This window comes from Urtica dioica, chromosome 5, assembly GCF_054948205.1.
Source record: "Urtica dioica subsp. dioica isolate 48M chromosome 5, U.dioica_male_clone48M_v1_H2, whole genome shotgun sequence".
NCBI classification, from domain to species: domain Eukaryota; kingdom Viridiplantae; phylum Streptophyta; class Magnoliopsida; order Rosales; family Urticaceae; genus Urtica; species Urtica dioica.
This window is the reverse complement of record NC_142760.1, coordinates 865,326-878,048: the sequence shown is the minus strand read 5'-3', so window position 1 is coordinate 878,048 and position 12,723 is coordinate 865,326. Positions and strand designations below refer to the sequence as shown.

General features: G+C 36.0%; 1 pseudogene; it reads right to left on the bottom strand.

Moving 5' to 3' along the window:
- Positions 1–73: 73 nt before the first annotated feature.
- Positions 74–4,285, bottom strand: LOC149394673 (uncharacterized; annotated as a pseudogene).
- Positions 4,286–12,723: the final 8,438 nt, after the last annotated feature.

The window sequence follows — 12,723 nt, the reverse complement described above, 5'->3', positions numbered from 1 at the left end:
TCCACAATGGACGTGTTTATTCCGATCACAATGGCTATATCATACATATGAACCTTATTTAACATGCACACATCCACGTCCAACAGACGTCTTTATTATTATGATCACATCACACTATATCGTATATAGGAACTATATTCAACATGGACACCCTCGTACAATGAACTTCTGTAAAGGAAATTGAGCTTCAAAGTTCATCGTGGACTCGATCAGCTTGTACTTGGTTGTGGTGATCATGATCAAGCCCAATATTTTTGCGAGGCAATATGCTGCGAAGAGAGGGCCAATTGGGATCGATAAGCTTCACGCCGCCGATAATGTAGTCATCGGTTGTGCCTGGGGCCAATGACGGAGCCAGCTAAGGCCCAGGGGGCTTAAGCCCCCCCTCAAATTTTTTTTTTTTGCACTTTTTGCCCATTTTAAAAAAAATTACATTTTTTTCCCTTGAAAATTTATACTTTTGGCCCAATTTTTATAAATTTTTTACAATCAAGCCCCCCTGAATTTTTTTTTTCAAATTAACCCCCCTGATGGGCTTTTCTGGCTCCGTCACTGCCTGGGGCGAAGTTGATAAGTGCATATTGGTATGCTTTGAAAATGTAAGCTTCGTCCCTCCGATGAGAAGCGAAAGCTGCATCGACTCCAGTTTGAAAGATTGTGTTTACCAAACTATGGAAGCCTTCAGAAATCTTGCGGATGGGAATGGAAGTCTTGGACACATAATTTATAAGTGCGTAGTGTTCGCCTTTGAATAAGTAAGCCTCGTTCTGCGCAGTTGCTGCAAATGCCGCGTCAATGGAATTCTCGAACACCGTGCCTTTGAGGCAAGGGAACATGTTATCGATTCTCATAGGACCATCGAGTATTTTGACATTTCTCATAGTCTTCTACACGATCATAATACCAATCAACGATTTCATCCGAGACATCATACCGATCAGCGATCTCCTTCGAGACACTTCTTATATGTCGATTCCCATTAACACATTCTGTTTCGTTCAATAACCTGGCACGTTGACGTATAGGTCTCACGATTCGTAAATTCATGTAAGGATGCGACAGTGGATTGAAATTATGGTTTGGTATTGGACTGCCAATCCTATACCTTGGATATACCTGTAATGGTGAGTATTTTAATGGGCCAGTTTCATGCAAATTCAATATTTAATGCTTGAAAATTAACCAATTTGTCAATTTGTATTATAATCGGTTAGTCAGGTAATAAAAGCAAGTATTTAGATATCTATGATTTGATTATAGTGAGATATCAGTTACCGACGGACGAAGATATCAAACAATATTATATAATTATTTGAAATTCCTTACGAGGTACCAATGAAAAAATTACTGAAATACTACTCACTGACAAACAGAGGTGGCTTAAGATATTAGGGGGTCTCGGGCGATATATTAAAATAGGCCTTTTGTAATCATATTCAAAATTAACCACGTTCTAAAAAAGACCAGAAAAATTTACTTATATATATATACACACTTTAATTTGTTCATTCCTGAACCACATAGGTGTTTCCTATTACACATATATGATTTTTATTTATTTATTTATTTATTTATTTTATAAAACTGAGTTTTAAATGAAATACAAATAATTATGACACGACATTGAAAAAATTTACAAGCATGTTTTATATCATAAATAATATAAAATAGACATTAAATAGTTAAAAATGAAAAAAAAATCAGAAAAATAATGTAGAAGAATTTTTTGCAACTAGTCAATCCTTAAATTTCCTTTAAGACTCTAGCCGGAGTTTAATTTTATTAAGAAAATAGTTCACCAGACCGAAGTAAATTAATTAACTTGTTAGGTTAATTTAACATAAAATTAGGAAAATAAAAGTCAACTTGAACGTTTGACATTGCTAAATAGCCAACATTTAGTAAATCTTAGGTAAATAGCCACTTTCAGACGTAAATCTTAAGTAAATAGCCAACGTTTAGTATATATGAAAGTGGTTATTTATCTAAGATTTATGTCTGAAAGTGGCTATTTACCTAAGATTTATCAAATGTTGGCTATTTAGGAATGTCGAATGTTTAAATTGACTATTTTTTTAATAGTGTTAACTACTATTTGGATCCCTTAATTTCGAAGTTCTAAAATACTTGACAGTACACATTAGCGCAAACGTAGTTAAATAATATTAAAAAATTATATTTTAAAAAAACTAATTTAATTAATGGGGCAATTAAGTCAGTAGATCAATAGTCACCCTCTTTTACAAATTATAGTCAAAGTTTAATTTTATTAAGAAAATAACTAATTATACATAAATTATTAATTAATTGATTAGATTAACTTAATTTACTTCGAAAAATAGTCCACCAAACTTAAATAAATTAAATTAACCTAATTAGTTTATTAATTAGTTTCAGTCTGATGGGCTATGTTTTTTTTTTAATAAAATGAAACTTTAACTAGAATTTTAATTTTTTAATTTTAAAAATTGGCTTAGTTGCAACAAATTTTTCTTAATTGATTATATTTTTTGGGAAATTAATTTAAGAGATTTGTAACAAATTAGGCAATTTAAATGGAGTCAATTAAAAAATAGCAAAACTATCAGTCTTATTAAGAAAATGACCCATATTATTTTAGATTCCAAAATTACCCTTCTAACTTAACCATTTCCATCGTTCATCTCTCCCTCTATCCCACTCTCTCGCTCTCTTTGTCACTTTCTCCGTCATTCTTCTCTCTCAGGAGGCCCAGGCCAAGAGCTCGCCGCCACGGACGTTCTCCATCACCAAGAAGATCTAAGAGCGCGTAGTCATCTCCTCTCGGATCTACTGCGACGAAGCCCTCAGATGTTTCATGATCCGCCTCTCCAGAATGTTCTCCGCCGCCGAATTCGTCCATACTCGTGACTCTCAAGTAATGAAATCAACAGAGTTTTTAGATGATTTCTCTAAATTTCGATTCGGCAACATCAAAATCTATAGCGTTATTCTAGGTTTTGGAAGGTCTTGATGCTGTTCTTGATGTCGGAGGTGTGTACGATCCGATTCATAGGAGAATCACAAGGTTTCCATTCTGGCTCCGACGTTGACAAAGTGAAACCGACGAGGGTTTTCAGAGGGATTTACTGTCGGTTAATAAGATTTATTGTCGTTCTTGTTACGGTTGTCGTTTTTGTTAAGGTTAATAAGATTTACTATTGTTCTTGTTACGGTTAATGAGATTTACTATTGTTCGCGTTACCATTAATGAGATTTACTGTTGTTCTTGTTACCGTTAATGACATACACTATTTTTCTTGTTAGCATTAATATTATTTACTCTGATAGTTAATAAATTAACCCTAAATGGTATTATTGGAATGTTATTACAACAAATTGGTTACTTTCCTAAATTTGTTAATAGTTGAGCTATAATATCAAAAGAAGAGAACTGTTTGGGCTAGTTATTTAGCCAGACCTTAATTTAAACAAAAAATTAGCCAAATAAGCCACCAAAAGTTTAAGAATTATTAGATAGCCAAACTTTTGTAAATTTTTTGTAAATAAACACCTAAACTGATTTATGGCACTCAAAAAGACAAAAAATACACAAAAAATTCTTGCCTATTTTGGATTTTTTTTTTGTCTTTTTTAGCATCGTAAATAAGTTGAGGTGACTATTTACATAAACTTAACAAAAAGTTTGCTTTTATACAAAACGCTGTAAGTCAAATGGCTATATAGCTAAAAGACCCTAATTTAAAATGAGATCACTAAGCAAGTAGTTACCTCGAGGTAGAATTACGAGTGCAAGTGACTAATTGAGCACAACGAATGTATTGACGTGCAATCGCACCAACAAAGGCGACTTCCTGTTGTCTACGGTAGCGGTAGCTATCGCCAAGGGTCTCGTTAACCCAAATACCACCGGGAGCATAGATCTCGTAGCGATAGATTTCAGCCTGCTCCCCTGCTTGAACGGTAACACGAGGACGCCATCCGCTGTTCACCGTGGTGCTAATGAAGACGTGTGCTGCAGGCCTCGTTATATCTAGGTTTGGTGATCCAAATCGAAGTAGGTTCGGTCGGGAGTGCCTTCCTCACGCCTCGTCTCGAATCCATCACGGAACACGTGGTGGCGGATGTCGTAATTGTTATCGCCGCTTCTGTATGTGATATGATCCAATGGTGAAACATCTCTCCAAACAGTGTGGGTGTTCAAAAGTGTCACCACTGCTTGAATTCCCTGTATGGCGAGATCGGTTAGAGGTTGCGGATACATAGCTGCGCAGCCTCTCTCCGCTGAAGTTGGAGGGATTGACATCTTTAGAGGATATTAGTTTGATCAAGTATCTCTCCGAAGAGGGTTTTTTTTTTTTAATAGTAATACAAGTTTATGTGATGCTTGGTTATGGTATGATCATTGATTTTCCGTATTTATTTATAGAGGCTGAAATATTAGATGATAATGAGTATGTAGCTGATCAGCTTCATTGCAACCGGTTGTTAGTTGGGTAATAAATAATTTTCTCAAAAGTCCCAACTAGCGGGATAGTAGCATAACGTTGCTGATATGAAACTCGTTTATTTCATTTCATATATTATTTCTTTATCGCTTGTGTGTGTGTGTGTGTGTGTGTGAGAGAGAGAGAGAGAGAGAGAGAGAGAGAGATTAGTAATGGGTGTTAAAAATTCTTATGGGAAAATGATATTTTTAGTCTTTCAACTTTGTCACCAATAACAAATTGCTCCGAACAAAAAAACTGCATACCTCTTCGTTATAGTCACAGTATTCCATTTGGTTCTTCTTTTGTTTTTGTCATCAAAATAAACGGAATTTGGCCATTTGACTGTAATGTATTGAAAAAAAAGGTATATTGATATCGTTGCCGGTAGAGACAGAAGCTCTGAAGTCCTTAAAAAGTTAAGACTCGACAAGTAATTATTTTTGAATTTCTGAGATAACTTTGAAATGCAATATCTCGTTTTAATTTCCAATTTTTTTGGGCTCATTGTCGAATGGATTTCTTCTGTGGGAGATCGCCAATACATGACAATCACATGGCCAAATCCCGTTTATTTTGATGACATAAGTAATAGAAGGATCAAATTGGAAACTGTGACTATGATGAAGAGGTAATAAAAATGCAATTTTTTTTTATTCGGGGATCAACTTATTATTGATAGCAAAGTTGAATGACCAAAAATATCATTTTTCCAATTCTTATCTACGTTCATTAACCACCCAATGGTTAGATGAGTGACAAATAAGTATTTCAAAGGTACAACTTCTGGGAAACAGATTCTCTCTCTCTCTCTCTCTCTCAATGTTAGATGAGTAATAAATAATTTTCTTAATAATTTTCACTAGTCAGTAACATAACGTTGTTGCTATGAAACTCGTTCATCATTTTATTTAATATATATAACGTTGTTACATAACGTTGTTGCTATGAAACTCGTTCATCATTTTATTTAATATATATATATATATATATTATATATATATATTGGTGAGGATGAAATAGATGTAATGGGTGTGAAAACTCTTATATAGGTTCATTAATATTTCAATCAATGGTTAGATGAGTGACAAATAAACTTTTCAACGTTCCAACTTCTAACTGGATGATGTTGATGTGAAGCGCGTTTATTTAATTTTATTTACTTTTTATTTACATCTTTTGGAAGGAAAAAAAAATTGGTTTTTAAAATTACAATCGAACATGCATACACTACTACAAATAATGCTTTTGACGTTGTTAGTTTTGATAGCGTCGTTCATAAAAACATAACGCTATTACTAATACTTATGCATATGCAAGTTACTTGTCAAATCAATTAATTACTTATGCAAAATCACACAAAGAAGCAATAAAACAAGCATAAACTACTACAAATAATGCTTTTAATGATATTAGTTCGGATGGCGTCGTTGATAAAAAAACGTCATTACTACTACTTATGCAGATGCAAGTTACTTGTCAGATCTACACAAAAAGGGATCATAAACTGGATCTGTGTTTACATGCGGAGGGACTACTTTTTCTTGGCATTCTAAAAAACAAACGCTCATCGCTAAATCATCAAATCATGCGTAAATTATTCCATTACATGAAGCAAGGTGTTAATGAGTTTAACCGAGATTCATGATGCAACATATTAGAGCCGCAAGTGGTTCGAGGATCAAATCACACTTAATGAAGTTAATGTCGCATTTGTTGCTCAAATGAAGGAAGAATTTATCAAGAGCGACAAAGCAAAGCATATTCTTCTGAAGTTCTTTTCATTCAACAATCGAGTATCTAATCACACTTAATGAAGTTAATGCCGCATGTGTTTCTCAAATGAACGAATGATTTATCAAGAGTAGTGATATAGCAAAGCATATCACTTTGAAGTTCTTTGCATTCACTCAAGACCTGGAAAAAGAACAATCTTATCAAGATGACGTACATTTGTTCTTGTGAGAACTCATCTGATCTTCTCACAAAGGCACCCTCCCCTCCAACTTTTAGCTAGAATACTATCATGAAATTGAAATGTGTAACTTACAAAATTTATAAAGAAACGCAGCAATGTCAGCATGAGGGGGAGCTTAATTTGGGTATTGTACTCTTTTTCCCTTACTATTATTATTATCCCGCTGGATATTTTCAAGTAAGATTTTCAACGAGCCAATGTGAACACGTAAATATCATAATGAGTATCCCAAAAGCGAGTGTTACAAATATTGATTGGATCATTCGGGCTAAAAAGGATTTGTAAATAATTAATAACTTCACAATTATTTTCCCTCTATAATTGGTGTCTGGCAGTGTACCAATTATTTTACCTTGACTTTGTTGTCCCAAATTTTCCTACCAATACATGCATAAGGAAAGAAGTGAAAATTATTCCACTTCATTATTTCACTCTTCATTTTCTCTCCCATTTACTCTAAGTATATATCTCTCTCTAAATTTCTTGCCTTGAATTTGTAAGACTCGCATGAGAATGGGTCGAAGATCACGACGCCAAGTATAGTCGCATCTCCGACGAGCCAATACGCAACTCCCACGCATATGACAACGAACTTAAGAGGTATTTCCTCAAACCTCAACCCCCAACGCGGCTAGACATACGGAAACTCGAATCCGTCTAAATTCCATTCGTTGTTCTCAAAGATGGCCGTCTTGAAGGTGTACTTTTCTTCGAGGAAGCTACACTCTTATATGATCAGAACCTTATACTAGGGCCGGCTTGACACGTTTGTAGGCCTAAAGCTAATCTTCAAAATATAGTATGCTCTAACAACAAAAATTGAAACACATACATTTAAAATTTTGGAGATGTCATAACGAAAGACGTGCATGTCACGCAGCAATAAGATCATGTCGCCGTTGTTCGGATCAAAACCGAGCACGAAGAACGATGGTGTCGTGGACCAAGGTGACATCGTGCACCAAAATCCAGGAGTAACTGTCGTTCAACTCCCAAATTCTCAAGCTAAAGATATTTTCGTCGTTATCATTGTCGTCGTTGTAGTTCTATTTTTGTCGCTAGGGGTCGTCGTAAGGGACAGCATGAGGCGGGCCCCGGACTGGCTCGGGATGCACTTTGTCGTTCAACTCCCAAATTCTCAAGCTAAACATATGCTGTTTTAGGGGTGCTAATTGGGGAAAAAAATCTAAAAGGACTAATTTGAAATTTCTATGTGTTAAAATAATGATGTAGAACAAAATAACAATGATAGAAACTAAATCCCGGAAGCCATATTTTTCATATTCTAACGGTTGTAACTAACGGTTTTCCTCCACCATAAGTAAGATCTATTAATAAAAATTGGTACTGCACAACGTTAAAAATAACAAAAAACTATATGAAATAATCAAATGGCCATGTTCAATTAAAATTATAGCTAAATTATTCAAATAAAAGAATTGCTGAATTCGTGTCTATGTCTCCATTATATGACGCATGCGTATTTTTTGAGTTTTAAAAACTTCGGCTAGAATTTTAATGTAGGAGATTTAAATGAATTATATGCCTAACTCTCCATAATAATAATAATAATAATAATAATAATAATAAAACATAAGAGCGCATGCTCGTCTTGATCCGAACCATGGATAGCGAAGCCGTAAAGCACTCCGTTGTATGTTGTTGGCTCGCCGGGAATTCCAAGTTGTGATGAAGCTTCCGTCGCTTTGGATGAGCGAATACCACCACCTGCAAACCAAACTGCTCTGGTGTATGGCTCCGGTGACCGGTAGCCGGAGAAGAATCTCGCTCGGCGTATAGTTGTGGTCCAATTATTTGGATATTTTTTTATTCTCGCTTTTTTAGATTTTGGGGGCTTTGAGTTTCTTAGTTTCTTTAGCCCTATTTATACTGTTTGGATTACCCATTCTTCCACCACCGCCCAAGGCTACTTCCGCAATTCCTACATTCAAAATCATAAAATAAAATAATAGTTACTTTCCTTTTTCTCTCTTTTTTATTTTTATTGAAGTAGCGAAACATGTAATCTAACGAAGTAGCTGCACTGTATATAAGTCCATAACTCTTTAAATTCTTAGTTTTGCATACAACTTATAATTAGTTACAAACACAAAACATTTTGGAATATGAAACGCGAGCTAAGATCAAAAGTATTTATCATAAAATAAACTTTCCCTATTCATAAAAATATAGCTACATGTCGAGGGACGCTTGTCTAATTTCTTACCTTATTACTATTCTTCTTCACATAGCGTAAGCCTTACGCTAATCTACAATACCACTGATCTAATGAGTAGAGATGAAAAATAAGTAAACAAGCGATAACATCATAGCCAAGGAAAACATTACGGGATTTTCATGCCTTTATAAACCTAAGGCTTTTTTGCTTAGAGGGAAAAAAATTAAGATAATACAGAAAGTGGCGTTGGCCAAGGTGGGTGCACAACGGTCAAGACATTCAAGAAGACAGCCACTCTTTCCATGAACGCCAATTTCGTGCCGGGAATCGCTAAATCTACAAACTCGCAAATTACGTCGAAGTGTTTTTCGGAGATGCGATAGCGTAAGACTTGCATGTCACACACGACGATGATCGCGTCGTCGTGATTCGGATCAAACGCGAGCACAAAGAACGACGCCGGACTCGTCGGGATAAACATGACGTCGTGCACCAAATTCCAAGAGTCGTCGTTCAACTCCCAAATTCTCAACCTAAACCTCTCGGCTTCGTATAATCCGTGGCCGGGGGTCATCGATAGGGACAGCCTGAGGCGGCCCCGGACGAGCCCGAGGTGCACTTTGTGCCTACAACACCACAATGGGACGGTGCTGAATAGAGCGGCGTCGGGGAAGGAAATCAAGCGAGACTCGCCGGAAAATGGGTCGAAGGCCACGAGGCCGAATATAGTCTCGCCTCCGACGAGCCAATGCATGACCACCTGAAGAGGTATTACCTCAAACGCCAAGTCGGGCTGCGAGTAAGAGCACGGAATGTTGATCTCGAAGAAACTCCATTCGCCGTTCTCGAAGATCAATGCCTTGAATTCGTACTTTGTTCCGAGGAAGCTACACGCGTATACGATCACAACCTTGTACCTATATATATATATAGTTTTTGTTTTGTTTGAGAAATAATTAGGATACGAAGAGTTGCGTCTAAATGATGAAAAAAAAAAACTATGATGTGTCGTGATCTAGTAGGTTAAAAAGAAAATCAACCGTCAATGTATGAACAGTGATTTTGTGATTCTCACTTATAATATATTATAGATTATAGATATATATGTGTAAACGGAGTGTGCTAATTGAAAAAAAAAAATATATCTAGGAGGGCTAACATGAAAATAATGGTGAAAATAATGGTAAAAGCATTAGATATCAAAAAGAATAAAAATAAAACTTTAGAGCTTAGGATCGTCTTGATCGGAACTTTTCGTGTTACTTGTTTCGCAAGTAATTTGGTATGTCGAACAAATACCTGTCTAGGTTCCGGACTATGGCGAAGCCGTTACAACCTCCGATGACTAGGTCGATCGGAGGGATTTCGGGTAGAGCGAGTCGTTGCTTTGTGAGCCAATTGCAGACGAACATTTGTCTGCTTCCGTCGCGGGAAAGCAACACCAAGTCGCCGAGCGTGGCTCTGATGATCATCGGATAATGATCGGAAACGAAGCTCAGATCGCACGGCTTCAGAGTCGACCCTCTCAGCTCCTGGAACGGTTGTTGTGGACCGCCGGATAAGTTCTCAACCTCGTAGTTGATCAACAGATCCGCCGGAACTGTGTTGGCTCGCCGGGAATTCCAGGTCCGGATGAAGCTTCCGCCGCCGTGGATGAGCGAATACCACCGCTTGCAAACCAAACTGCTCCGGTGTACGGTTCCGGCGTCCGGTAGCCGGAGAAGAATCTCGCTCAGCGTATAGTCGTCGTCCATTGTTTTGGATATTTTTATTATCGCTTCTGCGCTTTCGGGGGCTTAGGGTTTCTTAGTTTCTTTAGCCCTATTTATACTCTTTCTTTGAAGCTTGAACCGCCTATCGCTATACTTGCGTATTCACCTAAATTATAAAATCAAATAATGGTTACTTTCCTTTTATTATTATTATTATTTAATATATTTAGTAAGAATCGTACAATTAATTACCCTGCATTTATTGCGTTTCTTAACCAATACTTTTGTATTATATTTTGTTGTTTCGTATTTTCCTTATATATTATTTGATAAATATATGTATATATACATTTTTTGTGTCAAATATACAGAAATTAATTCATGGAAATGAATAGGGTTTAGGATTTGGCAATTTCCCCATTCTCTCGACTTTTGAATCATTTTCCATTTTTATTATACGTCGTCACTGCCCAGTGTCCGTGATGCTATAAACAAGAATTTAATCATTAACTTTTTATATATTTTTTTTATTTTACATATTTTCATTACTTTTGGCTTTCTCAATTGGGCTTGCAGATTGGCCCTCTTGGTCTTCATCGTCATCAGGTCTTCAGGTCTTCAGAAGTCGTCAGCTCGTCACTTCGACGCTGTTTATTTTCATTATTAGTTGATGTTATTTTGGAAATTTTAGGTCTGTCTGTTAGCCCTAACGTTTTTCTTATAAACACTCGATGCGCTGATGTTCTTTGTAGAGCGCAAGAGAGTTGTAAACACATTATTTTAGTGAGAATCTGTAACGGCAAAGCGGACGTAGTTTTCGCATTGAAAATGAATCACTATAAATTTGTGTGTGTAATTTTGTTATTTGCGAAATTTATTATTTTTTTTTTGTCGAATTTGTGTGTCGAATTCTAACACGTTTGACGATTCATTAATTTAAGGGTAATTAAGCTAAATAGCCTCCTGAAAATAGCTAATTTATTTTTAGCCAACGTTCTGTAAATAAGTGGTAAATAGCCCGGATGATTTATTAACAGCCAAAATTTGACTAGACTACCCTTTTCTTTTTCCCGCCCAGTTTCTAGCAGCTTAGTCAACGTAATCAGCTCAAATATTTCGTTATTAATGCTCGCGAAAATTAAGGAAGTAATTAAAACCGCCCACATTAATAATTTCCATAGAAAAAAAAGAAGAAAAACCCCAAAAAAAACGCGAGAATGCAGCTGCCCAAATTTGAACCGAAATTAAAATCCAACCCCTTTATTTACAAACAAAATCGAAACCCAGACAAGAAAGCATCAAAAACAGCGACGAAGAAATTGGACGAACCGAGGTTAGTAAATAAATCGAATACCTAGAATCGTATTGTTCTTCTTTTTTAATTTTCTTTGCATGGTTAAAAAACCGTCTCCTTCATCTCCTTCTCCTATCTTCTTTTTCATTCCTTGCGCGCCATCAATGGCCGAGACCGAGCACCACCCGCGCGTGTTCCAGCCGAGAAAACGAGGACAACCACGAGCCGCCAAGGATGCCGGACTGAGAGGAGACACCGGTAAACGGCGCAGAGAGCACCGGAGAGTTGATTTCACGACCACCACTAATAATCACGACCACCATCACGTCACCACCGCCGTCAAAGCGTCACTTCGTCCTCGTCTCCGCGATCTGCGTCCAAGGTCCCGATCTGCGACACCGCGAAGAACAGTTTTTTTTTTTGGTTGGTGTTCATAGAAAACATATTTACAGTATATTCGTGTAAATAAGAAGCCTATTTACAGTATATTCATTGTAAATACAAAAACATATTTACAGTATATTCATTGTAAATAAGAAGCATATTTACAGTATATTTGAACTGAAAAAAAATTCTGGAAATATTTTGAGCACGAAAATTCTGGAAATTATGAATATATGGAAGACAAAATAATAAATATAAATGAAGAATATATTTACAGAGTTTAACCACGAAAATAGATACTAATTACCTAAAGTCAACGCTAAAAACTTCCAAAAACATAACAATAAATGGGCTATTAATTATTAACAGATTTTCAGAATATATTTTGTAACAAAATTAGAAACTAATTTCCTAAAAATATGCGTTCATAAATAACTACATGCACGAATTCAAATTTAAAATTTTGAATCAAAACTTTCTACAATCTCGCCAACTTGAATATTGAATAATTAAAACTTGCCGAAATTTTTTTCAAATTTCAAACAAAAGAATTGCCTAAAAAAGAATTAACAAAATCGGTCAAATAAGGGCAAATAAGTAAAAAAAATCCTTCTTAAATGAGCTGCCACGTAATCATCTAGGCTATTTACAGCATATTAACGAAAGGTTGGTCAATTTTAAATTGCTACACGTTACGTGGCTTAAGCAGC